The 27,368-nt window shown below is 32.4% G+C and overlaps 1 protein-coding gene across 1 annotated transcript in view; it reads right to left on the reverse strand.

The window, feature by feature from the left end:
- The window catches only part of LOC134696194 (uncharacterized), a 31,669-nt gene extending 13,391 nt beyond the window's left edge, over positions 1–18,278 (reverse strand). Inside the window, exon 1 of the mRNA XM_063557863.1 lies at positions 18,202–18,278. The gene's annotated coding sequence lies outside the window, so the exon portion shown is untranslated. The remainder of the gene's footprint in view (positions 1–18,201) is intronic.
- Positions 18,279–27,368: the final 9,090 nt, after the last annotated feature.

Here is a 27,368-nt window from a genome sequence, read left to right on the forward strand (position 1 = left end):
TAACTTTTCTTATCTTGAAATTTTGACTCTTTTAAAACTCGAAATTTCAACTCTTTTAAAACTCGAAATTTCGACTTTTTCTAAACTCGAAATTTCGCCTTCTCTAAACTCGAAATTTCGACTTCATTTAAACTCGAAATTTCGACTTCTTTTAAACACAAACTTTCGACTTCTTTTAAACTCAAAATTTCAACTTTCTTTAAACTTAAAATTTCGACTTTTCCTCAGTATTTATACGTTTGCGATTACCACATTCACAGTCATTTATATCAGCGAGGCGGAGAGCCATATACATCACAAACTTCATAAGCATATTTTAATAAACTAAACCATGTTAGAGAGGTTATTTTAGATAGAAAATCTTGTTCTTGGCGAAGAAGAAATAAAATATGTTTCACGTTCAAATACATATTTCAAGTCTGAACTTCAGATATGTGTATCAAGACACCCCCGCTATTCCGACACACCTATATTACGACATACTTTTATTCAACAGTCTAATATATAAAGACAAGGGTTAATAGTTGTGTTATAAGAATAAACTAGAAAACTGAGCAACTCATTGGTCGTCCTGAATATGAATGGCATTTTGTTTAAACAAGGCAAAGTCAGTGACTTGCTATTGGGATACCAAACAGGCCTTTGAAACTGTGATGCTAAATGTCCTCAGATCTGACGATACTATGACAGTGTCGTGGAAACTAAAAAATGAAATAATGGGGGGGGGGGGGGGGGTTCTTGCAACATGCATGTTCTGTTTACGAATGATTTCCTCAATATTAAATACTAATCCATATCTTAATTCAAGAACAAAACCAATTTCTGAATATAAATTGACAAAATGTGTGGAAGACGCTTTAATAATTTGCGTCCATGTCTACTCCTTCTAAAATTGTTATAACTGTGTTTGAATACTAACATCAAAGTTTTAAAAGTAATTAAAAAAAATAAAAATTTCGAGATTTCAACATTTGAAATTTGAGTTTACAAAAAGTCGAAATTTTGAGTTTAAAATAAGTTGAAATTTCGGGTTTAAAATAAATCGAAATTTCGAGTTTTAAAAAAAGTCGAAGTTATGAGTTTAAAATAAGTTGAAATTTCGGGTTTAAAATAAGTCGAAATTTCGAGTTTTAAAAAAGTCGAAATTTTGAGTTTACAAAAAGTCGAAATTTTGAGTTTAAAATAAGTTGAAATTTCGGGTTTAAAATAAGTCGAAATTTCGAGTTTTAAAAAAGTCGAAGTTATGAGTTTAAAATAAGTTGAAATTTCGGGTTTAAAATAAGTCGAAATTTCGAGTTTTAAAAAAGTTGAAATTTCGAGTTTTAAATTAACCGAAATTTTGAGTTTTGAATAAGTCAAAATTTCGAGTTTAAAGTGGAAATTTCTACTTTTTGTAATTCGAAATTTCGAGTTTCAAAAAAGTCAAAATTTCGACTTTTCAAAAAGTAGAAATTTTAAGACTTTAGAAAGTCAAAATTTCAAGTTTAAGTCAAAATTTCGTGATTTTAAAAGTCAAAATTTCAAGTTAAAGTCAAAATTTCGAGATTAGAAAAGTCAAAATTTTGACTTTGAAAAAAAAGTTCAATGCAAATTTTATTTTTTCTATGTCCCTAATACGCTTCCGTAGGATGTCAACAGGTAAAAGGTACAAAAGATAAAATAAAAACAACCTTGTGTAATTTTACAAACACATACGTAGTCAAAAATACAATTTTTAATACAATGTCAAAAAAATGTTTACAAATATTTATGACACAAATGGCGTTTCCATACCAAAATTTAATCGAAAAAGAGGACACTTTATATAAAGCAAATATACAAAATTTTAAGGGCGATAAAAAAATATACATTATAATACAAAAGTAGCATAACTTACAGTGTGGTGGACAATAATACGCCTAAAAATGTATCCAAAGTTCTGAAGCGACCATACAAGAGTGGCGTTGAGAGATAATCACATACAAAGTATGTATTTTGTATGGAAAGCATGTAAAAATGTTGCAGAACACTATTCAAAACAAGGAATGAATGGATTTATATTCGCCATTCTTGTTCATTTGGAAAGTAACAGTTGATTTATCAATCAATATGCCAACATCAATGATAATTCAAGGTAGCTGGTTCATATTCAAAGTATATTGGGTTTCTGTCGATCATACATTTATATGATACTTTAGTGTGCTGTTGGTTTTTTTTATTTTGTCCGATCGAGTTACCATCATGGTGCTGAGCTCGATTGCATTGTCGTACGTATAGTCATTGGTGTAAACAGTATCACAGTGTTACTTGCCAATATTTTTTTTATTCTCATTCCATTTCTTCATGTTTTATGCATCAAACAGCAAGTTAAGAGGAGGGGGTGTATTTGAAAAAAAATGTAGTCGTGAATTATAAAGTAAGTAGTTATGTTATAAATTAGCACTTCGGAAATTGTCAAAAGATTTCAAGACCCCCTAAACAGAGTTGTCCATAATTTGAGTTATAGCCTTTTTGTCGAGCCTTCAACTTATTTTGATGACTTTTTATAGTGTTTGAAGCAAATGTTTGAAATCATAACATTTTTTTTCCATTTATAGTATACATGTATTTCTGATAAATGGACTTTGATTCTTACAGTTCACATGTACAGGCAGTCTTGGATTACATTTGTTTACATTAATAAAGAATGGATTGTTAAAAAACTAGGACAGAAGCTAATCCTAAAGAACTTGTATATAAAGAGAAAGAATCCCAGGCTTTTTGATTTTTGTGTCTTCCTTTTCGGTAATTGTCATTATAAAATATATTTTCTGTGTTCATATGTATATAGGGAGAGGATGCCACTAGCTCCCAATCCCTTTTGATACCTTTTTTCAAATGAGAAATCATAAGAAGATGTGGTATGAGTGCCAATGAGAAAACTCTCCATCCAAGTCATAATTTGTAAAAAGATATGTTTTATGGTACTTCAAAACTTCAATCTAAAAAAATGCTTTCTCTCAAGTATGATATGGTCTGCTTCTTTAAGGCACTATAGGGGTTTTGTTCCGGTAATTTTACCTTTAGCAATCGTACCATATCATTTTCATATTAATAATTCTAACATTTTGCAAACACTTTTCACTTTTATACATGATTATTGAAACCAATTTAAAGGGATTTAATTAATATCGTCCTCGGTGTTGCATACCCGAAATTAGATTTTCAAAATGACAACTTATGTATATATTTTTCGTCTGTTGTGTAGGTAAGGAACACAAGTATCCGTGTACACCCAAGGCGTCTGTTTCTGTCATTAAGAAGGTTTATTACTAGTATCAAAATATCTGACAATTATTACACACCCTTAATATACCCTTTTCATATCTTTTTTTATCCTGTTCTTACTAACAGCTACAGATATCGATAGTTTTAATGCCTCGTAGACGAAAATTAAGATATAGATATTAATATTTCAACCGGAGTTATTGTGATTAGACAAACAAGCACTCCTACCATAACGCGGACGTGACAGAAGACACCTTTAAACAGTGTCATCAACAAACGTTTGGTATAAAATGTAATTTGTCCACGTTTTTGTTTATATATCATATAAAACAAATGGCTTGGGTTCAGATATTTTTTAATTTCATGTTGAAATAACTTGTTATACATATAATGGTAAGTATATATAGCACGCAAATTCTCTTTGACTTTACCCGAATAGTTTGTGTAATTGTCATACATATGTCTTGCACATTTAAAGTACAGCACGAGTGATATACAAAACTGTAGGAGGGTCGGACAGGGTAAAGGGAGACAGGGATAGAGGGGTGTGAGGAAGGAGCGGCGGACAGGGTAAAGGGAGACAGAGATAGAGGGTGTGAGGAAGGAGGGGCGGACAGGGTAAAGGGAGACAGGGATAGAGGGGTGTGAGGAAGGAGGGCGGACAGGGTAAAGGGAGACAGGGAAAGAGGGGTGTGAGAAAGAAGCGGCGGACAGGGTAAAGGGAGACAGGGATAATGGGGTGTGAGGAAGGAGGGGCGGACAGGGTACAGGAAGACAGGGATAGAGGGGTGTGAGGAAGGAGGGCGGACAGGGTAAAGGGAGACAGGGATAGAGGGGTGTGAGAAAGAAGCGGCGGACAGGGTAAAGGGAGACAGGGATAATGGGGTGTGAGGAAGGAGGGGCGGACAGGGTACAGGAAGACAGGGATAGAGGGGTGTGAGGAAGGAGCGGCGAACAGGGTAAAGGGAGACAGGGATAGAGGGGTGTGAGAAAGAATTTAACGGCAATAGGACATTTTAGCGAGAAAAAAATAGGAAGTTTTAGCGCCAGATTTTTAACCCATTTTAACAAAAATTAAAATTGTCAAAGCCTATTGAAGCGAAACATTTTTAACCCTTTTCAGTAAATAAATAATATAAAATATTTTTTTTAAATGTTTAATAGACTCAAGACAGAACAATATAAAACATGTTCATTCAAATACAGCACTAATAGACTCAAGACAGTACAACATAAAACAATATAAAACATTTCAATTAAAATACAGCACTTAAAGTCTTAAAAGTTAAATCAAATGTTAAAAGTCTTTTCTAGCCTTAAATTTATAACCTAGAGAATGTACGTAATGGGCTCTAGATAAACCCCTTGTACAAGACTGTTCATAGAATTGCATTAATAGGACCTGATCTTTCTCTTTATCTATGCTTCGTATTTTTATATATATGTTGTTGTTTGTAATTTCATAATAGTATCGAGGAAAACATCTAACCAATATAAATTACTGTTCGTGGTACATATAGTAAGATGAGCATTATTCAACGAAGTAAATTTTCGTTAAAATGGGCTATCGAAAATACAGGTGAGCGGATTAACCTGGCGCTTAAATGGGCTCTAATGTTGGCGCTCAAATGTCCCCTTGATAGTTTTAATTTGTTCGCTCAAATGTCCTGCGTCCTTGGATAAAGGGAGACAGGGATAGAGGGTGGGAGGAAGGAGAAAAGGGACCGAAGAAAGGAGAAAAGGGATGAAAAGGAGACAAAAATGTATATTAAAATTATTAAAATTAAGCAGGAAAACAATCATTTACTAAATGAGTTAATTAACAGATTCAAGAAAGTGCTAATATTAATAAAAAGTAAAATATCCAACAAACAAAAAATGACTCCGAAAAAATAGTGAATTGGACCTGGTTTTATGGCTAGCCAAACCTCTTACTTGTATGACAGTCGCAGACCCCCCCCCCCCCCCCAAATGCATGATAGTCACGGAAAAAATATTCCAAACGTCGTCACTAATTTATTACGATCTCTTATATATATGGAGAAAGACTAAAAACTAACAATTTCCGGTTCAAGTAGTGTATAAGGGTACATAGTTCCAGCGGAAGGAATATTTAATGAGTAAATCGATATTACTGAGTAAATTGGAATGAATGATGATTAAATATAGTTCATTATTAAAAGTAGGACAGTTTGGATCTTTTTTATGATTGAAAAACTTAGTGTTATATATTTAACACTCAGAAACGTGTTCTGCCACCCAAACGTGTCCGATTCCACCAAACATGTCTAGTTGAAAACAGCGCCAAAGCGTATCATTTGTATAAACGCCCAAACGTGTCCATTTCCCAACTAACCCCCAAACGTGTCCATATCAAGCTTTACTTGGTTATTGCTATTTCATTAACGTATACTAATTTTACCATTTCATTAAAAATATAAATAGACATGTTAGTACTTTTTTAAACCGGCAGAATTAAACTGGGTTAAAGTGGGGGTGTCGTTTCGGCTATATCGTATGTAAATTGTAAGCAAACATGTTTAGTTAAACTGTACAGTTTACGGGTCAAAGTGTCCATTTCTCTGCGCATTAAACTTTAATGTTCTCCCTAATTATGCATGAAATACTGGCAACTGGACAATTCGCAATCAACAGTCTAAAGTTAATTTATTCAGTAGAACTGAAAAAACATTAAAACTTGTATGTTTTCTCTAAATATGCATGAAATACTTGCAACTGGACAATACGCAACAAACAGTCTAAAGTTTATCTTAACAATAGAACAGTAAAAAACAAAAAATAAAAACAGGTAGCCTATGTTCTCTCTAAATAGAACTGCAAAAACATTAAAACTTGTATGTTCTTTCTAAATATGCATGAAATACTTGCAACTGGACAATACGCGATCATCAGTTTAAAGTTAATGTGTACAGTATAACTGTAAAAACATTAAAACTTGCAAAACAAGTGTTCGCTCTAAATATACATAAAGTACTTGTGTCTGGACAATACGTAATCAACAGTCTAAAGTTTATTTATACACTACAAAATAAATTTGCAATTAAAACGGGCGTTGATCACACAATAATAATATTCATAAAAAAAGAATCTATAAAACCTATGCATGAAATATGTGGCACTGGACGTTATGTCTCATTATCGTGTTTATTTAGTGATGCTGGAAAACTAAAATTTATTAAAATAACGGATAACCAGTTTATGATTTGATAAGATTTTAAAATACACACAAACTATTGACAAAAGTGAGAGAAAAAAATGCTGTGCAATGCAATGCAATATGCAGATAAATATAAAAGTTTATTAATAATGAAAGATTAATTTTGCAATTATTATAATCATTAAAACCCTACATTGAACATTGAACTAACTAAATCTGATAAATGACAACTTCATCACCTGTGTCTCCCATCATATAATTGCCGTCAACGTTATCAGCAATTTTATTTAGGAGATACATGTATTAGCGCTACAAGACGTGTGACGTTTTGGCGTTAAATATTGGACACGTTTTGGCAAATAACAATTATCGGACACGTTTGGGGGTTATGAAATCGGACACGTTTGGGGAATATTGTACATTTCGGACACGTATAGGGAGAAAAGACACGTTTGGGGGAATCGAACACGTTTGGGGGGAAGGACACGTTTGGGAGTGTTACATATATATTGGTGGGCTGGTCAGTGCCGGGAAAAAATCCGCAACTTTCCGTTTACTGCCAAGCTTGTTTTTTTCTAAAGTACACAAGAATATTTGCCGTCAGTGACGTTAACAATAACGTCGCGTCATAAGATTTTGAGTAAAAGGGTATGACGTCTTTCAGTGATTGATTGACAATTTTGAGACCTCTTTCTTCTCTATGCGTAGAAATATTATTCTTTTTCGGTAATACTTTTATGAAATATGACTTTTTAAAATTCCATGGGCAAACGTAAGTAGTATTGATTTTGGAAATTTTGGTCCCAACATTTTAGGAATTAGGGACCAAAAAGGGTCCAAATAAGCATTTTCTTGGTTTTCGCACTATAACTTTAGTTTAAGTTAATAGAAATCTATGAAATTTTGACACAAGGTTTATGACCACAAAAGAAAGGTTGGGATCGATTTTGGGAGTTTTGGTTTCAACAGTTTAGGAATTAGGGGCCAAAAAAGGGCCCAAATAAGTATTATTCTTGGTTTTCGCACAATAACTTTAGTTAAAGTAAATAGAAATCTATGAAATTTAAACTCAATATTTATGACTATAAAAGGAAGGTTGGTATTGATTTTGGGAGTTTTGGTCCCAACAGTTAAGGAAAAAGGGACCCAAAGGGTCCAAAATTAAACTTTGTTTGATTTCATCAAAATTGAACAATTGGGGTTCTTTAATATGCCGAATCTAACTGTGTATGTAGATTCTTAATTTTTGGTCCCGTTTTCAAATTGGTCTACATTAAGGTCCAAAGGGTCCAAAATTAAACTTAGTTTGATTTTAACAAAAATAGAAACCTTGGGGTTCTTTGATATGCTGAATCTAAAAATGTACTTAGATTTTTGATTATTGGCCCAGTTTTCAAGTTGGCCCAAATCGAGGTCCAAAATTAAACATTGTTTGATTTCATCAAAAATTGAATAGTTGGGGTTCTTTGATATGCCAAATCTAACTGTGTATGTAGATTCTTAATTTTTGGTCCAGTTTTAAAATTGGTCTAAATTAGAGTGCAAAGGGTCCAAAATTAAACTAAGTTTGATTTTAACAAAAATTAAATTCTTGGGCCTCTTTGATATGCTGAATCTAAACATGTACTTAGATTTTTGATTATGGGCCCAGTTTTCAAGTTGGTCCAAATCAGGATCTAAAATTATTATATTAAGTATTGTGCAATAGCAAGTCTTTTCAATTGCACAGTATTGTGCAATGGCAAGAAATATCTAATTTCACAATATTGTGAAATAGCAAATTTTTTTTTAATTAAGAGTTATCTTTCTTCGTCCAGTATAGTAAGCAAGAAATATCTGCAAGAATTTTTTTTTAATTGGAGTTATCTTTCTTTGTCCAGAATCAACTTAAATCTTTGTTATATACAATATACAATGTATATTCACTTTTTACTACCAACTGATAAATTTAAATAATCTTTACCATTCAGTGATAACAAGCAGTTTTTTTACATCTTAATATTTTATGATGTATTTAAATGAGTAGTAATTGTTGCAAACTCCATTAGAATATTTTAATTGAAATTAGTTTTGGAATAAGGGAAAGGGGGATGTGATTAAAAAATTGGGTTCAATTTTTCTCATTTGAAATTTTATAAATAAAAAAAGAAAATTTCTTCAAACATTTTTTTGAGAGGATTAATATTCAACAGCATAGTGAATTGCTCTAAGAGAAAACAAAAATTTTAAGTTCATTTGAATACATTCATTCTGTGTCAGAAACCTATGCTGTGTCAACTATTTAATCACAATCCAAATTTAGAGCGGAATCCAAGTTGAATGTTGTGTCCATACTTGCCCCAACCGTTCAGGGTTCAACCTCTGCGGTCGTATAAAGCTACGCCCTGCGGAGCATCTGGTTTAAATTGATTTTTATCGGTCATTCTATTTGGATTGCAATTCGCTCATTGAATGTTTTATGCTTGTTGTATTGTTTGATTTCGATTCAGCGTACTGAAGAATCATTATTGCATAAAAGTTGCACATGCAGTGCATCAAAATTGGTTTTTCGACTGCTATCATTATTTAGTGAAACTGTAATATTTCTTTGTTTTTGTTTTTTTTATACAATACAAAAAAGAAAAATCAGCAGAAAATCCACACAAATTAAAAGACATTAAAAATTGCATAAAAGTATGGCCAACGCGGCTTAATGAAAAATTGAAAGCACTTTGCATGCAACTAAGCATCGTGCCGTAGCCCCTCCCACAGTACACAAAAAAAGCGACGTCACTGAAACCTATTGTTCGACGTCAAGAAAAAAAACATCGGCCGAAAATCGGCCCGTGGCAGTCAACGTAGTTTATACAAATCGGCCTAAAATCGGCCCATGGCACAGAAAACGTTAAATATTAGTTTACAATTTAACATAGAAAACATAGACGAATGAGTGCCGAATGTCGACCTGCCGATCTTACTTTTAAGCATACATAGATAAATAAGTGCCGACTGCCGACCTCACTAATAGGAACAACTTCAACGTTATTTTAATACATTAAGTATCTTTGTACGTATGATTTTCTATTTTTTTAGCATATAAATATATATTTTTTAACCGGAACTATTTGTCCCTATATTCTACTTGAGCCCAATTTCCAGGAGTATATTGTGAGCCTGTGTATGTATAGAGATACGTGTCACCATCCTTGTTTGGTGTTGGTCTTTTTTATAGATAAATTGTTTCGAAGTTGACCGATATGAATAGAATTTGGCAGAAAAAGGATGACGCTACTTAATATACAGTAACGTTTGAATTATTGAGAGGCATTGGCAAAATATGTAACGGGATCTGAGTGATGTTTGTTATTTTGTTTTCATTTCCCTTGTCTAGTTTTGTAAATTTCCTATTAATTCTACTGATTGAGTTTTATTTCAAACTAACAGGATGCACATTCAGCTTCAAAAAAATCATTAAGTGATTTCCATGTACATTTTGAATTGAATGATTTGAGGTTGCAAAATGAACAGTGGCAAATATTTCAGGCATGTTCAGGACGATACAATTAAATTTCAAATTGTTGTGTCTAAAAGACGTATTTCTAATAAAGCCATCAAAAAAGGTTACTAATAAAAACATTCCGTCAGTTATAAAAGTGAAAGATAAAATAATACATGTTTTCAATATACACAATATAGTATATTCTCCGTCTGATGTACACGATTGGGTTACGGACAAACCTTGCAAACTATTTTCAATGTAACTTCAATAGTATGTCTTTCGTGAAAATTAATACAATAAAAAAAATCTGAGAACATACATGCATCCTCTATAGAAATAATATGTTTCGAAAAACGGAATTGAAAGAAAAAAAAAGAAACAGGGTCTGAATGCTCTAATTTTATTTCGTCCCATCGAGTGCGCATTAACTTCGGGGTTGACATCCCAAAATGACTTTTTCCTCATTCCGATGTTGCTGTCCTGGATAAACGGCGCATATACGATTACCGTATTGACAATCTATTTTTACAAGCTTCCGGAACTATATTTTCTGTACATTCCAATAATATTCCGAAACTGGTTTCACTTGGAACATTTGGAGAAAGTTGTGCATGCTTTAAATTATCCAAGTTCAAGGACACTTTTTTTTATTATTCTTTGTTAATTCCATTCCAAAAATGATTTTCTGTCTGATTTTCAACGACTGCTTGTACTATGTATTTTCGATAAACTATATCCCGTATTATTTTCCAATAGAATTTTATTTTTTATTATGCAGCGTTTTTCGGCAATCCTTTTAAAACGAATTGATTTCTTTACGAAATTGCACTTATAATGTCACAAAAATCGTCCGTATTTGCAAACATCCTGCGTTTCTATAGTTTGGATTTGTACTTAAAAAACAAATTCATCGGGAAACGGCACCATCAGACTAGGTGACCATTGATCAGCTTTACAAATTCAATGCAAACAGACAGCAGTCAGTGAAAACGTTATTGAGATTCTTGCTGCAGAATCAACAACACCTCTATCTTGTGAAAGGACAAGACGGGGACGAGCCATAAACAAACAAGACATTTGATCGATTTCTCTTAAAATTAGCACCCTATACACTATAAAATTGAGAATGGAAATAGGGAATGTTTCAAAGAGACAACAACCCGACCATAGACCAGACAAATAGCTTTTCATGTTTTCAGGGCGGGAGAAAAGAGAAAGGTACTCCCTGTCCGCCACTCATATAGGAAGTTTTACTATATAAACCATTGTTTTAGCGTATTTGTTTTCTTTGGTCGGCCAATTTAGATTATTGTTCTATTAAAATCTTAACACAAGTCATTTTTTTTTACAAGAAAGTTTTTTTTACAAAACTATTCCCCAAATGAATGTGCGGAAGTAACGCAACAATAAATTAACCAAATATGGACGTTACACAGGCTAAGCTGCAGGAGGAGCTAGCTTAAGGACAGTTTATATTTAAGAAATAATTCATGGAAGCCATAGATTATTGGAAATTTACACATGGCCTGGGCCGTGATATTCGAATTTTATCCTGAGCGTTAGCGAGGGATAAAATCAAGGAATATCACGGCCCAGGCCATGTGTAAATTTCCAATAATCTATGGCTTCCATGAATTATTTCGATTCTAATAGGACAAATACGATCATTAAAAAAACTGAAGCGAGGGTGGGTATAAATATGTGTGTATGGCTGTTCTTTTTTACTCCCTGATAGATAAAGCTCATCATTTTAATAGATCCGTAGCTTGCACGGATTATTTCGTGAACAACCGCTGAAAAAAAATATGTTTCATTCTCAAAACCAACAATTGTTATGTTGATTTATATGTTTTTTCCCGTGAGCTACCGTCAAATCCAAAGTTGACATTTTGTAACCAATGAGCCGCCATGTTGACTTGCTGAAATCAGTACATATGCGAATAATGCAATAGAATAGAAAATCAAACATAACCTACCTTGATAATCAATTTTAATACATTTGTAAACGACATATCAATAGTTAACGTAACAGAAAACGTTCAACTCTAGAGTTTTCATTTGTATGACGTCATGTTTTAAAATGACTTCAATGCGCCAAAAACATTAATAGACTTTCGCGGAATTTTATTTAATTTTTATTTTGTTGGTTTCTCCGAGCTCTTATGCATTACTTCTTTTTATTGTGCATCCGAATAAGAATAAAAGTGATTTTGTCTTTTCTGAATTGCAATTTTTAAAACAATTAAATCGACAAAGGGTTTGCAAATAGGTTTCAATACATGTGGATTTACGTGGGAAGTATATTGTAACAGCCATTATTATGTACACCACGGAGTCTGCGCTAAGTATAGATATATCGAGAATTTTATCACAGTGTTGTTTACAAAGCGAAAGAAGCACGTCATATTAGAATTATTGATAGTACAGTAACGGTCACTGTACTGGTAATCTTTAATAATAAGAAACGGCATTAATTGAGCTTGTTTCAGATTTATGGACATAGCCAAGCCTTCTTAGTACTCTATTCTTTGATTAAAAGTTTTATCGTCAGTATGGGATTTCTTCCCTTTTGGGCTTTTTTTTTAGATCAAGGTAGAACTATATACAATGCAGTTACTAAGTTTTATGCGTATAGATTTAAAATTATTTGAAAAAAACCTTGAATTTCTAAATCACAGACTAGATTCACGTCGTAGGATACCTTCTTTTTGCAATAGTTGATTGAGTATTAACCCCAAACGTTAAGGTATATGTAGCTCGGGGAAAAAAAGGGGGGACTTCAATACTTTATTGATAGGGGTGGCGCTAGGATTCTTTAACCCCACCGTATTCGTATTTAGGGATCGGTCATTATTTATCTCCAGGGAGTCTGCAAAAAAAGTAGGGGGGGTCATGATGTAAATTCAATCAGATAGAGGTGGCCATTCTGTTTCTTGTTGATCAAGTAGAGGGGTTATGATTTTATTGGCCATGGATTCATTGATCACCATATACCATGACCATATACATGTATAGTTGCTAAGGCCCTTCAGTGCTTACTAGTTTGACTCTGTCACAAATATTAAACTGTCACTAATCTATCTAAACAAGTCACTTTACTCTTTGACTAATTGTATTGTCAACTGACCAATGAATATTACCCCAAAATGTGCAAAATTAATCACTTTTATCATGTTTTTTCTTAGGCATGTCAGATGTTATAGGACACTTAAGAGACTAGGAATAGAGACTATAAGATTGGTGTGATAATCCTGGCTTCACGACAGTAAAAGTAGACTTTGCTTTTTGAAGGTTACACCATTTCAAAATTTTCTAGAGGAACTCATTTATATTTTATAAACTGTTGTTTCATTTGTAAATCATATATTCTATAAAGACATTTTCAAAGCGTTTTCTACTTTTTTTTTATCCGTATCTTAAATATACCTCATATATATTTCCAATATTAATGTATGAATGATTGGTTCATTGTGGAAGACGTCTTAATGTGGAAATAAACGTGTCAGATCGGAGAGAGACAATGTGGAAATAAATATGTCAGAGCGGAGAACGACAATGTGGAAATAAATGTGTCAGAACGGAGAGAGACAATGTGGAAATAAATGTGTCAGATCGGAGAGAGACAATGTGGAAATAAATATGTCAGATCGGAGAGAGACAATGTGGAAATAAATGTGTCAGATCGGAGAGTGACAATGTGGAAATAAATATGTCAGATCGGAGAGAGACAATGTGGAAATAAATGTGTCAGATCGGAGAGTGACAATGTGGAAATAAATGAGTCAGAGAGGAGAGTGACAATGTGGAAATAAATATGTCAGAGCGAAGAGTGACAATGTAAAAATAATTGTGTCAGAGCGAAGAGTGACAATGTGGAAATAAATGTGTCAGAGCGAAGAGAGACAATGTAGAAATAAATGTGTCAGAGCGAAGAGTGACAATGTGGAAATAAATGTGTCAGAGAGGAGAGTGACAATGTGGAAATAAATGTGTCAGAGCGAAGAGTGACAATGTGGAAATAAATGTGTCAGAACGAAGAGTGACAATGTGGAAATAAATGTGTCAGAGCGAAGAGTGACAATGTAGAAATAAATGTGTCAGAGCGAAGAGTGACAATGTAGAAATAAATGTGTCAGAGCGAAGAGAGACAATGTAGAAATAAATGTGTCAGAGCGAAGAGTGACAATGTGGAAATAAATGTGTCAGAGCGGAGTGTGACAATGTGGAAATAAATGTGTCAGATCGGAGAGTGACAATGTAGAAATAAATGTGTCAGAGCGGAGAATGACAATGTGGAAATAAAAATGTCAGAGCGAAGAGTGACAATGTAGAAATAAATGTGTCGGAGAGGAGAGTGACAATGTGGAAATAAATGTGTCAGAGAGGAGAGTGACAATGTGGAAATAAATGTGTCAGAGCGAAGAGTGACAATGTGGAAATAAATGTGTCAGAGCGGTGAGTGACATTGTGGAAATAAATGTGTCAGAGCGAAGAGTGACAATGTGGAAATAAATGTGTCAGAGAGGAGAGTGACAATGTAGAAATAAATGTGTCAGAGCGAAGAGTGACAATGTAGAAATAAATGTGTCAGAGAGGAGAGTGACAATGTGGAAATAAATCATCTATAATACAATAAATTATTGAAAGACCAGTAAATGCTGCATTTCAAAATCTCTAACTTGAAAAAAGACATCCTGTAATGTATGAATACAATAAAACGTAAGCTCAGATATATCAAACAAAGTTCATTTTGTTTACTCTTTAAAACTGTAAATGACGAATTCATAATTAAACTTAAGTAACTTAAACTCCAATTAGTTGCGAGTCTGGCGAGATGGTGCATATTTTTGGATGAATATCGAGCTAAATATGCCACTTTTTAAAATCTGATTTTATATACTATATTGGAATTTTTGACATTTTGAAAAAAACATTTGGTCTACGATACAGTATTTATTTTTTTTTGTTCAGGAAAGAAACTTTGGTGTTGTAATGTTCATTTTAAATGAATAGTTTGTTTAACTTTATATGGTTTGCACTTTACATTTTACGCAGCACAAACATTTTCACATGGGGTGATAAAATTATCTATTACAGCATAACGTGTTCGATAGAAGTTATTGTGTCTACGTCTTTGTTGTGTTACCTTTGCAATAATTGATAATATGTTAATACAAATGATAGGCTCATTGCCTGTATATAAATCAAATTAATGGCTTTTGTAATTTGAAATAAACACGTTAAAAATGAAAAAGGGAAAATAAATAATTCCCATTTTGGCATAGTTTTGATATTGACTTTTTACTTGAAGATAATATATACTAGTTTAGTGAAAATGAACGCAACACTTAACTCCAAATTGTACACATGAAACTAAAAGTTAAAATAATACAAGACTAACAAAGGCCAGAGTCTCCTGACTTGGTGATAGGCGTAAAAATGCGGCGGGGTTAACATGTTTGTGAGATCTCAACCCTCCCCTATACCTCTAGCCAATGCAGAAAAGTAAACGCATAACAATAAGCACATTACAATTCAATTCAAGAATTGTAATGTGCTTATTACTGAGTTTTAGTCCGAGTTCGATGTCAGAAGATGTATTTTTTTTAATGACATAAATTTGTAATACACAAATCACATCAGACTACTAGCAGTTAACTGACATGCCAGCTCCAGACTTCAACTAAACTGATTGAAATGTATAGTTCGTGTTGAATTTTTATACGCCCTGTTACGGGACGTATTATTGTATACTTCTGTCTGTCCGTCTGTCGTCAACATGTCGGACATTAAAGTCATAATAAACGAATGACCGGTGAAAAAAGTTTAATAATGAAAACTATCCATTGCGTTATAAGAAACATATGCACAATTTTTTTTTGATTTGAGGTTTCTTATGCCTTTAAATGAAAAACGCGTTCACCAATTGCCGTAAAACTTTGATGAATCGTTTACATCTATTTAGGTGAGCTCCCTTTCTACTTATGAATTTTGATTTTACGTTTCCAAGTTACGGGGTTTTATTCTTTAAAAAAATGGATTTTACAGTTTTCGGACAATTATAACTCAAGAACGCTTTCACCAATGCTTATACAACTTTGATAAATTGTTTATATCTGTTGATGTAAATTCAGTCCAAACCACAAACAGAAGACTGGGAATTTGAGATTCGGGGAATTTACTCCAAGAGGGGTGGGGTTGTGTTTCATTTTTTTCTGCAAATTTTTCGAAATATCTTAAGAAAAAATCTCCAATTGCACAGTATTGCACAATAGATTTTTAATACCTTTGACCACATTTATTTTGTGTCAGAAACCTATAATATGTCAAAAATTTGACTAAAATCCAAATTTAGACCGTATCAAGCTTGCATATTGTATCCAAACTTGCCCCAACTGTTCAGCATGGTTCAGTGTTCAGAGGCCTTATATATCAAAGGAACATTTGGGAAAGATGAACGACACTTGAATCATTTCTGTCGTCACATGTGAAATAAAAAAAATCGATTTCAAATAGCACTTCACACATTTACGTCCAGTGGCAAGTTTATGCATATTCAGAAATAGGACATATGAGTTTTGACTCTTATATGAAATGGGATGTTTGATGAATTATTCATACATGTAGTATAGAAGACTATAAATATGATGTATGTGATATGAGAAAACTGAAAGTTGAAACTCATGGTCTTATTTACAACCATCTGTAAGACAGAAAAATACAGATTCCGGAAGCTGTATGCTTACATGCTGTAATAGCATGTTACTCTTGGTCTATAAGTATCCCCCCCCAAAAAAAAAAAATAATATAAATATATATATATATATATACGCTGAATCCTACATACTGCATCGCGGCGATACGCTGCCAAACATGTGCCATATCATGACCACTTTCGGCTATTTTTTTGCATGTACATTTTATCCGTTTCGAGTAGCATTTTCATTTTTGAACCTACGGCCAAAATCAGTTAATAGCCCATCAATAGAATTTTTTGAAATTTATAATGCAATTAGATATTGAACATATACATCAGAAAATTTAAAAAAAAAAGTATGTCAGCGACTTCGTAATATAGGAAATGGTTGGAGAGGATACTAAAGTACATTGAATATGCTATGAATTTCCAACGTTCTTAGTTTTGATTATGCATGATGATTTTGTGTTTTGTATTGATACATTCTTTTATCATAATGGTCTGGATAAAGGGTCATTCATTTATTTTTTTTATTTTTTATATTTAAGCACCTCATCATTCTCTAATCTTTATTTTCTCTTGCCTTATATTCTGCAGTATTTGCCGTTAACCCCAATACAATCTAGAAACTCGCTAGTACAACATATATCAGTTGTAAAAAATATGATATATATGTCTATTATCATTTCTCCTGCTTTAGTGGAACGTCCCTTCGAGCGGCTCGCTATTTCACTAGCCTGGGGTCCTGGCTACTGATTAGCTCCGCTATCGACGCAGTATGATTGGGCCAGGTTTTCCAGGCTAGCTATTTCACAAATTAACAACCTTTACGACGGAATCGAAAACGGCGACGTTATAATACAGTTACGACACTATGGCGGCACCGAGATCGATGCGTATAAACAATAGTGTGATTTCCCTTTAATTTGTTCAACAGAGACATTTTAAAAATACAAAAATAATCATAAACTCTATAAAATTCGTCAGATTGTTGATTTGAGATAATTATGATTTTATTGTTTTATAATAATATTTTAATATAAATTAATGGTTGATATTAGAATACATTGCACTTGTATTTATGGCAAAAATTCCTGAGACTATGAAACAATGGACATTTGGCAATTGTTAAAGACTGTGAGGTTACATCAGGGTATCATTCTATCGGATTTTGTCCTTAATGTGGGTCTCATATATTGTGGGGTCTAATTAAGCCACCTCATTTTCTCCATTATTTTTTTTTTACCCATTTTGTCTATTCACTGTTAACCCCCCATCCGCACTCTCGTTTATATCAAGGTAAATACGTGACTGACGTCAGCCAGTTCCCAGAGGCGGATTTGGCCTGCCTCCCCCCTTTTGAATTTTTGTTTTTGTTTGCTCATATAAGGAATCATTTAAGCGTGACTGAAGCGGACCCTCTCTTAAGTCAGTCAGTAGGCCCCCACTTATGAAATTTTCGGGATCCGCCACTGGTTCCTATCGATTCATTATGTTATGATTTACGTAATTGACATTTATTAATCCAGATGTTTAAATACGATTCTTTAAATTGAATAACTGTTAAATTTTACTATGCATATGAAATATCCATTAACTTACTTTGTCTTGACAGTAAAAATCCAAAAAAAAACACGTGTATAGGAAAGGACGTCAAAGGGGGATAACCGAGAAACATGGTCCATGTAAAGTAAGAAAGGGGTCAGGAACGTACCCAAAAAAGAAGTGAAATGAAGAACGAAAAACAAAATACATTTTAATTTACGGCACATTTTGGAACAAATCATTTATATTAGAAATAATTTCTGGGATATTTCTCTTAATTATGTTATAAAATGCAGTCTAAATGGGGGTTCTTCATTCTTATTTTCTTTATAAATTTTGTGCATTTTTCTCTTTTCTTATATTTTAGCTGCCTATATTCTTTAATATTTGGGGTCAATGAAAATAAACAACACCCATCATGTTTGATTCTGAATTTGGGGGTCCTAGAAGATTTTGGAAATAGATATGATTGCCCTTATTTATTTAAGTCAGTATAATAAATAATCTTCTTGTATCTGTTTTAATGTTGTGTTTCATTTTATGAGAATATGCTTCTAATAACAAAAACCTCAACTCCTTAATGAAATTGAAAAGTAATATCCTACAATTTTTTTTTTTATTATCAAATTATATTATTATTCAAATAAAAGTCAATAATAGTTTAGGTCAGCCCTGATCGAATAATTCAATTATGAAATAACAACTGAATAAAAGTCAGTTCTCTTGTAACAACTTCTAACATCAGAGATAGGCCATTTTTACCTCTAACTCTTGCTCATTTAGTCTTGTAAATACGTCTCATTGCACGGCCAGGGTAACGTTATAATTACCGGTAGGGCGGTGCTTAGGCCATTTATACCTCTAACTTTTGCTCATTACGTCTCGTAAAAAATACCAACCTCCTTGCACGGTCTGGGTTACAATTAGGGCGGCGCGTGGGCAATTTATACCACTAACCCTTGCTCATTTAGTCACAAATAAAACCTGTCTACTTTGCACGATAAGGGTTATAATTAGTGCAGTGCTTAGGACACTTATACCTCTAACTCTTGCTCATTTAGTCACAATCAAGACCAGTCTCCAATACTTCAGTTGTACTATATATGAGCCATATTGAATACCATGTCCTCAGCTGTTTTATTCAGAGAACTCAGTTCTTGCGAATTTCATATTTGTTTAAATATCTTTTTCAACTTTAATATTATTTTATATTCCATAACATCCAAATGCATGGTAAAAAGCAATACACTGTTGTGACGTCGTTCTAAAAATCAACACAGTTTGAGGAAAAATCTCAAGGGTTTCAACAAAACATTTAAAGGTAACAATTTGTTTATGTTGGCATTTGTTTTGTATAGACCAATGGAAGTAGGGCTCTTGATTATTTTGATAAGCCACTAGTCTAAATACCACGTTAAGATAGTGGGTAAGATTACCCCCTATGGAATTATGAACTGACCCCATACATACCGTATTAGGTCACTAACACACTATGTAACGAATATTACCGGGTTTGTAATAACATGAGCAACAAGACGGGTGTCACATGTGGAGCAGGATCTGCCTACCCTTCCGGAGCATTTGAGATCATCCCCAGTTTTTGGTGGGGTTCGTGTGCTTAGTTTTTAGTTTTGAATGTTTTGTCTTGTGTATTATTTTTTGTCTGTTTATCCTTTTCAATTTAAGTGTGGCGTGGTCAATTACTTTTTAGATTTGATGGTCAGTTCTTAATCAGTTTAATGATCTTTCGACTTGATTAATGTGACATTTTATACGATATAATAGTTGCACAGTTGAACTGCAATAGCATTTACAAGTTTATCCAAATAATCTAAGACCAATCCATAAATCAATGCCTTACATAAATTAAGAACATATGTTTATATATAGCTCGATCTTGTGAGAAACTTTATATTGGTCAGTCGTTTTAAAGAGTTTGAAATAACAAGTTGCATTATATATAAGAATGAAATAACATGTAGTTTTATATTGGAATTCATAACTGTGAATATTATCTATACATGTACTGTTACAAGATTAAAGATGTGAATATTAAGTCGACTTAGTTATACATGCACTTCTAACAGTGACTTTATAAAGAAAGATATGCGAGTGCTAGTTCCCTATATTTGTGTATAACGGGCACGATGGAGTTATCACCCCCTGATACATATTCCCGAAATAATGACATGTATTTCAAAAACACAGACACAAAAAAGACCCGTTATATCAGCTATGGGGTTTTCAGTTTATTTTATATTAATGAGGTTGACTGTTTCTCTGGTATCTTTCGATCCTCAAGTATATATAAAAAGATGTGTCGGAAGACATGTACACATAAACAAAATATCAAATGATACAGTATTAAACGGTCTTATGTCTAGCAACGTGTTTGAAGTCTATAGTAACACTGCAGAGCACACCACCTTCTTTATAGCCAATAACATTATCATATTTTAAAAAAGATGTGAAAAACCGTTGGAGATATATTTACGGAAGCGTATTAGCGCCATACATTTTTTTTTAATTTTTCTTCCTATGTTTGCGTTTAAACGCAAACCTTTGCGTTATAACGCAAACCTTTTTCGTTATAACGCAAACCTTTGCGATATAACGACCTTTGCGTTTAAACGCAAACCTTTGTGTTATAACGCAAACATTTGAACATTTGTTTTATCTTATTTCTTTTTTAAGATTCAAAGGAAACAGTAGTTATTAATGGAGGAGGCTGTATATATTAAAATTTATCACCTTTGTAGTCATTGCAAAGTAAAATGCTTGAATAATTAGATCATACCAATGAGCAGAATATTATAAGAAGATGTGGTATCAACCAAAAGGTTTGCGTTATAACGCAAAGGTTTGCGTTCTAACGCAAACGTAGGAAGAAAAATAAATAAAAAATGTGTGGCGCTAATACGCTTCCGTATATATTACTTGTTCCTATATATCTAAATTAACTACTTTTTCATCCCTACACATTTGATGCCTATTATGAACGGGGAAAAATCAGGCGCAAACACAAAGAAGTAAGCAAACAACCAAAGAAAAAGTAAACGAACATTATATCTGTTTAGAAAAACGATAAAGACACAAGTTATGACATCCCCTACCATTCCAGTGTTTATACTTTATCCCCAAATAAAAGGTAAATTAAAAAAAATGTATAAGCCTTCATAATTTTTCAAACACTTTCAAATTTCATCATCTTGTTTGTTCGCCAAAACATCGAATTTTAAGTAATAACCTAATGTTTGCGTATACAAATGACGGAAAAGAATGGTAATAATCTTAAATGAAACCGGGATACCTATTTCATATCTCTATACAATTTTGAATTCAAAGTGTTTTACTGTAATAGATCTACATAAATTTTAGTGACCACCAGTCATGTCAATTTGAACCTGGTTTTGTCTGCGTTTCTTATTCACAACAGTAAAGTTTTTCATTGTAACTGTTTCGAAAGTACTCTAAAATACTGGTTACATTTAAAGAAATGAATCAAATGGTGATTAAAAATTGTTGTTTTCTGAAATTCCATACGCTACCTCAATTTCAAAGTAATTGGACCCTTTTTTGATCCCCTACACAACTTGACGGTGGCATTGTTTACCTTTTTCAACATACGTCATATAGCGTTAGCAAAATGTGTGTCAGGGTCATGAACATAAAAGTAACTGTTACACATTGGATAAGTGAAACAACAATAAAGGTCTTCTGTCTTGCGTTTGTTATTATACGTCTTAGAAAATTTCATTCATACTAGAAACAAATCTGACAAATTAATGACAGTCCATGGATGGACAAAAGCACAAACAATAACAATAGAAATAACATTGGGAAGAAAATTTCTGGAGGAAGAAACATATGAAAAAAAGTAAGTATTGACTATTGTACTTATATTATAAAATTCAAATAACTTGCTTATATAATTATCTCTGTACTAAGTAAGCTTCATTAATAAAAGCAAAAACTACCTAAAGAAGTTAATGAGGAAAAAGGGGGCAATGCAATACCTTTTTATGTTTTAACTGTTTTAAAACTGTTTTCAACCCACTGTGTTAACTGTTATCAGCGTTTTGCATTTGTTGTTATTTGTTAATGCCAAAATCAAAGTGTTGCTAACATGTTAACAGACTCCCTATTGCCCCCTCCCCCTCATAGAGATGTTTTTTTACAACATGAATCTATTCAAATGGCAAATTCTTTATAAATTAAATTATGCATTGATCATAAATCTAAGGCAGCAACCATTTGGTTTATTTTTTTTTTTGGGGGGGGGGGGGGGGCTATGGGTTTTTTTTTGGAAAAAAAGCTTGTTTCCAGGTTTTGGTGAAAAAAATAAAATATTTGTTTTGGTCCCTGAGAAAAAAAAATTGTTTGTTTCACCCTCAGCTGCCACTATATGTAATGCTAAATTGAAAGAAAAAAATTGTTTTCAGTTTGTCAAAAAATTTTGCACAGAAAAAAAAACCATAGCCCCTCCACCCCCCCCCCCCCCCCCCCCCCCCCCCGAAAATCAAATGGTTGCTGCATAAGTAAAGTGTCCATAATTTTTCCCACCAACTTTTATTTATATTAAAAATATCCAATTATTCAGGTAAAATATATATACAATACTGTGTTTAGGCAGCAACCATTTGATTTTCTGAGGTGGGGGGGTACTATGGATTTTTTTCCTGGACAAATTTGTTTTCGCCTGCTACGAAAATACGAAAAACAAGTCGGAAATTATCTTTTTCTTTCAATTTTAGCATTACATAGAGTGGCAGCTGAGGGTTAAACATTTTTTTTTCTCAGAATCGAAAAAAAATACTTTTTTCTGGAAACTGGAAACAAAATCCATAGCCCCCCCCCCCCCCCCCCCCCCCGAAAATCAAATGGTTGTTGTCTTATAAAAATGTAAAGCAGCTGATACAGCAACCTGTCCGAGAGGAGAAGTCCTATTTTTTTCTCTCTCAAAGTTTACTTTCATAATCTGTAAATAATACCATGAGAAATTAGACATGAATAATGTAATATTAGTTGAATTTTACAATAATAATGATTTTTTTTAAATTATGTCACATTCACACAAAATTTTCAGCATTATGTTTTTTTTACAGAATTTCTGTAAATATTTTTGGTTAACTTTTCCTTTTGCTGTAGAATATTGTCTAAGCAGTACTGCTTGTGCTGTTAAACTAGGAAACATAGGCTAGACTTCAAAGTCTATTTTACTTGGAAGAAACTTCGTGTGACTCTTGTTATGAAATATATAGAATATAAAATGTAAATGTTTATTATTGTTGAGATTATGCAAATTGTTTAATAAAGGCAATAGTAGTAAACCGCTGTTCGAAATTCATAAATTGATAAAAAAAATCCTGGGTAAAATATTGTTTATTGCATGAAACATTATCAAAAGTAATTCTACCAGGAGCATAAATTAATCAAAGTACTGAAGTGCTGAACATCGGATGACCGCAACTTCTCATGGATGGTCAAAAACACTTGTCACTTGTCACAGAAAAAAAATCACAATTCTATACCTGAAATGAGATTTTTTTTTCCTGGAACAAGTTTGTGTGGGGATGATAAATGTTATTAATTACAGAAAATTCAAATCACCGTAATGGCTCTTATATTATTATAACAGTTTACTAGAAAACACCCGTGAAATCACAGGCATTTAGAGCTTGTTTTAAATTATAAACTGTTGTAGGATAAATTTTTGTAAAATATTTTCTGGAGAATTTCAGAAACGATATAAAACTGCTGAGGCATATTAAGAGCGTTCTTCGTGGGGCTCGGACCAACCCTTTTCTGAAAAGAGGTTGATTATATAGTACATATGCACGGTATTCGGTCTATGTTTCATTTGACCATTTCTTGATGCTTAAGTAGGACAGAAACAAATCAATTATGCGTATTATCAATAATTAATTGTCTTGGTTCATCAGTTTAATCAATATTAAATAAAACCTAATTTTAAAATATTTAATTTTATGTATTATTACATATTTAATCAATAAGCCCCGTGTTCATAATGCCATTTTTGCCGTGTAAGACGTAACAATAATAACTTACCATTCAAATATAAACGAAAAAAAATCAAAAACTACTGAATGGATTACGATGAAATTCAAACAGGTGGTACAATGTATATATATAATTATAATTATAGGGAATCATACGTATATCTGCTATTAACTATCCATTCCATTAAAGTTGCTTCTACATGGCAATCATTCCTATATCATATAGGGTCTCTCTATATACTATTTATTATTATAAGGAGTATAATCATAGTATACATGGCAGTACTATCCTCTCTCCAAATAATTATGAAAATTATGTTTAATAGTTAAAAACCGGCGATATTGTCTATGACTTAAAAGTCGGTCCGATGACGGAAACAATACCCGGACGTTTTTCTCCCAAAATAACCCAAACTGAATAATCATGACAAATGCGACTATGCATGGTAACAATAGGACACAGAACCGACACACAAATGAGGTATTCTCGTTTAATAGTATGAATACATGTACATGTATATATAATTTTCATCCAATTGTATATTATTCTATTCTACCATTGTAATTATAGGGCAGTGCAAGTGCATGTTAGACACACGTTTGTAGCCGGGATTGTCGAATTTCGTTTATTTTCTTTCTTGTATTTGTAAAGTAAACTCTTTTTCTTTACCAGTGATATCAAGAGAAGATAACCACTTGCACAAATCGGAAAAAAAAACACCTCATATTGTTGAAAATAACTTGACGTTTGCGTATCCAAATTTATTTTGCCTAGAAATTCATATCGAGTGTTTGTCTTTATGAGATGCTTTATTAATGTATAGAATTTTCGCTCAGGAAACTTGAAATTTGAAGATACAATTAAGAATAAAGGACTTTGGATTGGTGTGTAAATTTTGACAAGATAAAACTATTCGTATTCAGGATGTCTCATCCGTAGCTTCACTGAATTTTCACGGTCACCTCTATTACATGATATACCTTGGCCCAACCGTATTCTGTATTCCAACAAAACGAATGATTCAGTGCCTTCTGTCGGTCAGTGACCTCTAGTTAATGTAGCTCGATAGGAAATCGACTGGATAAGTCGCGTTGATGTAGCGATCGATATGTAGTCGGCTATAACGACTGGATAAGTCGGGTTAATTTAGCGATCGATAATATGAGGCGTAATTTTAATTCGGGTTCTCCCCGGGTTAAGGCGTTCACACTTCATGAATCTAACCCGTATTAACTAATTCGGGTCGACCCCGGTTTAGACAACAACAAACAACAAATATTTTATTTGCCAATCATGGCGCCCAAAATCAGCAGAACAATTACAGTATAATTTTCAAACATAATGTAAAGTAAATTAAAAATAGGTGAAACAAAGTACATAATATGATTGATTTTGATTTAGTTGATTAATATGAAATATTATAGCAAATGAAGTAGACAATTTGTAATAATGAAAATATATAATATAATATGACCATTTGTATGTTACTCTGGTCCCTTTATTGGATAGCGCACCTCATAGTATACTAATAATTCATTAAATGTAAAAGAAATAACTTGTGTAAATGCATATTTGATGATACATATAATTTTATACCTTTATGTAGAGAAATTTAATTTAATATTGTATTTCTGTTTATATTTAAAACCTGTAATAATTGACAAATTATTATTAAAATGTTTTATATTCATTTCCCATTAGCCAAATAAAAAGAGCTTTGTTATCAAGTTTTGAAATATTTTTATTTTTACTATATATTTTGTTTAGAAAGGGATTTCTAACATAATCCAGAGTTTTACATGTTAAAAGAAAATGCATCTCATCTTCTATTTCCTCATTGCAGAGTTTGCATATTCTATTTTCTAGTTTAATATTAGAGTAACGACCTTTTTCATAACATGTTTGTGAGCTCCAATTCTAAATCTTGTTAAAACACATCTTTGAATATATGGTAATTTCAATAAGTATAAGGCTCAAAATTAAAATTTGGTTTAAATAATCGATAAGTGATAAGTTTGTTTCCAGAGGTCTTATTTTGTCTTTTATCAATAAATAATTCTTTCTTCTATATGCTGCAATACTTTAAATATAATTTCTTTTTTACCATATTTCTAATGTTTATTTTAGATGAGAGCACCTGATACTCTTTTAAATCAAGTAATTTTAAGATAGCATCAATACTACTAGCCCAACAATTATTCCAAGCTTTAGATAATGTATTTGAGAGAGAGTATGCATTTGTTAATAAAATATTATTTTTAACATAAATTATTTTCCAATATTTTATCATATTTGTTAAAATGTCTATCATTAGAGGATAACGACCTAATTCGCCAAATATGGCTAAATTTGTTGCATGCTTATTCACTCCTAATGTAAATCTACAGAATCTTCATACATATGGACTGATAAATCTTCTGCGGAATTCCAAAATGTGTTGTCTTCATCAGAAATTCAGAATGATCTGTCCAATTTCATGAAATTACATGTTGATCAAACAGAATCAGGAATCAATTCTTTAATTAATAACTTTAATCAGGTAATTTATGATGTGGCAAACAAAAGTCTAAGAAAGAAACATCATAGTTTTAAAAAATCTAACAAGAAAAAGAAAAAACTTAATTGGGAAAATCTATCTCTATCAGTCCTAAAAAAGCATCTCATTGATAAAGAAAATTTATAAAATATAATAAAGATCCATATATTCGATCATCTTATTATAGTGCTTTAAAGCATTATAGAAAATCTAGAAAAAACACAATACGTCTCTATAGACAAAATTTAGTAAATCAACTTTGATACTTTAAACAATAACAATCCAAAAGCTTATACTGGAAACTTCTGAATAAATTTTTAAGGGATGGTGGATATTCTAGAGTACAATCGCATGACAATATGTCAGCCGAAGAATGGTTGAACTATTTTAGGGAATTGAGTATACTGCTAAAAATATAAATAACCAGGATTTAAATAAATTGTTAGCTGAAGCAGAGAAATGTAAGCAATTTAATGAGCTAGATTTTAAAATCTCAGAAAAAGAGGTTCTTGATGCACTGAAATCTTTAAACAATAAAAAAGCCTGCGGATTTGACCAAATATCAAATGAAATGTTAAAATATAATTTTCTACATTTTTCTCAACCCCTTTTGAAAATGTTTAATAATGTCCTAACTTGTGGAATTTTTCCTAAAATTTGGTGTAAA

This window comes from Mytilus trossulus, chromosome 14 (genome assembly GCF_036588685.1).
Source record: "Mytilus trossulus isolate FHL-02 chromosome 14, PNRI_Mtr1.1.1.hap1, whole genome shotgun sequence".
NCBI lineage: Eukaryota > Metazoa > Mollusca > Bivalvia > Mytilida > Mytilidae > Mytilus > Mytilus trossulus.